Raw genomic sequence first — 2500 nt, forward strand, 5'->3', positions numbered from 1 at the left:
AGTCACGAAGCATAGGCGCTGATGATAGGCTTTGACGTAGTGGGTGGGTGTTTAGGCCTACGGGGGGAGGACGCAGCGAGCCAGTGTGGCGTGTAGCCGAGGAAAGTGAACGGGTTCCTGCGACTGGTTCCTTCGCGGCAAGGCTGAATAAGGAAGGCGGGGCTCATCAAGACAGGGAGCAACGTCCTGCACGGTCAAAGCAAACCCGAGTCAACAACTATTTCAAACCCCCGCCGGACCCAGCTGGGAAGAATCTTTAAAAATAATGATAATAAATACGGATACGATATGTTGAAAATTTCAAACGATGTCTCAGTTTTAAATGCAGACTTAACCTTTTGAACTCAAATGTCACGGGCAGCTTTACAATCTAACCTAATCTCTCTCCAAATATGAAAAATATCAACAGTGCATTTAAAGCATGAACACCACAAACAAGTAATCTCAATTTACTCAAAGTCAACCTAATCTCCCTAAACGAAGAGAGTTCTAGGATGTTTTTTCACATTCAAAAAAGAGTGAAAATGTCTCAACAGCTTGGTGTTATAACTGAATCGCCCGTCAGGTCTCTAGAAGAAAAGGACTGTCATCTCTTTTGAATACTGAATTTCATGCTTACTCTTCAAATAGCAACCAGTCTCCGAGTCAATGTTTCACTAAAAAAATCATCATAACAGGTATACACCGCCTTTCTTTTGCTCTCTTCTCCCTTGAACGTTAATTACAAACGACAAAATGACAATATTTTCTTCGTTCTCAAGCATTCAATGTCTTAATAAAGCCTAACCGTTCCATTCCATGGTGTTTTCTCACGAGATGTTCTCATGGTCTTACACTCACTTACCCTTCAGTCCAGTTTTTCATTGGAATTCGTTTCAAGTTCAAATATCTTAGCATAAGCAATGTGCTGATCGTGAGGTTGGTACTAACTCCAAATTCCTTTCTCTTCCTTACTTATACCTACTTTCAGCAGCAATATTATTGTACATCCCGGAATAAGAGAAAGGGAAAGGAACATTACTATAAACCCTGAAACGAAGAGGAAGCTGAGAAACATTACTAGTAACACCTGACTCGACTGAGCCTACCTGTAGCGGTGTACATGTGGACTCGAGCATTACTACATTACTCCTCATTTTTTCGGTGTTGGAGGAATGTATCCTATGATTATTTAGAATGTATCCTACCTCAACTATACAAATAACCAACATCTAAACAACAAATATTATAAGGATTATACGTTACCTGTTCTGAAGTAAAGAGTTCCGAAGACGAGGATAACCTTGGGAGAGGAGGCTCCCTTGAACACGGGGATGCCGCTCGTATTTTACACCATTTTACTGTGATGCCTAAGCTAAATTCTTACGGTAGCACGATAGATATATACACACTAAACTTATATATTATGACACAGAAGGTTTTATATATATCAATGCTCTACAACGATCACAAAGTCGAAAACCCGCTTGCACTTACACACTCACACACCTTCTCGCACAGTTCACAAGTTTGCACTGAGCTCCCTTGGCTATAGACACGGGAACCGCTCTCTCCCGAGCCGTCACCTGCGCGCGCACAGAGGAATCGAATGCCTTTTAAATCTCTATTACTGATTTATTTTTGGATATTTTTTGGGGAAAATATTATAGCTGAATTCTTATGGTGCTATGGACAAAACAGAATGATTTTAACTGCGAAATACATTACACATGAAAGAGTGTGATTACCGTTCTCAATCAACAAATACCTTGGAAATGAAGTTCTTTTGTTTCATTCGGCGGTAAATTTAGATGTCTGTGCGGAGCGTTCAACAGGAGGCGAAGGGAGCGGCAAATTCGAAAGACTGGTTAGCTTATTTCGAACATCCCTTACAAATGTGTATTTCTTTTATGTAAGTTAATGAATCAGAATTATTTTAGTGGTATCGACAATCTTCAAGGAATGATAAAGCGTCTTATGAAATACCACCGTCTATTATTACAATACGATGGGAATGGCTGTTGTTATCAATCATATAAAGATTATTAACGTTATAATTTATCTTTGGTTTTGGTAACTGCAAAGATGATCGAATTGTGAATAGGTGATGTCTCAAAATGATAGTTAAAATATCACTATTAATCATTACAATAATTAAAAAAAAAAAAATAGAGCATTTACAACAGGAAAGGCAATAAGCATGACAGGACAACAATGATCATGATTATAATAATCTAAATAAGGAACAACAATACTGTTATTAAAACAATACCACTAGCGACATCAGGATTACCGATATCCATGATATCACAATTAACAAAATTTAAAGAACATATGATAAAAAAACAAAACGACACAAAATATTTAGATGGAATTAGTCTCTCACTTACCACTAACTGTAATAATCCTTCTATGTTTTTTTTACGCACTTATACATTACCTGTCTATATCTACGTAATGTTCCTTGAATATCGTTTTGCGCGTGTTTTATCGTAACGGTACTGTCATTACTGGAGTTCAC

The 2500-nt window shown here is 37.9% G+C and overlaps 1 protein-coding gene across 2 annotated transcripts in view; it reads right to left on the reverse strand.

The window, feature by feature from the left end:
- The window catches only part of LOC147470545 (patj homolog), a 280928-nt gene extending 279418 nt beyond the window's left edge, over positions 1 to 1510 (reverse strand). Inside the window, exon 1 of one of the 2 annotated variants that reach the window (XM_086544075.1) lies at positions 1246 to 1510. The gene's annotated coding sequence lies outside the window, so the exon portion shown is untranslated. The remainder of the gene's footprint in view (positions 1 to 1245) is intronic. The other variant, XM_086544076.1, reaches the window with a different exon arrangement.
- Positions 1511 to 2500: the final 990 nt, after the last annotated feature.

This window comes from Penaeus japonicus, unplaced genomic scaffold (genome assembly GCF_977035675.1).
Source record: "Penaeus japonicus unplaced genomic scaffold, GWHDUDI00000001_assembly GWHDUDI00000014, whole genome shotgun sequence".
NCBI lineage: Eukaryota > Metazoa > Arthropoda > Malacostraca > Decapoda > Penaeidae > Penaeus > Penaeus japonicus.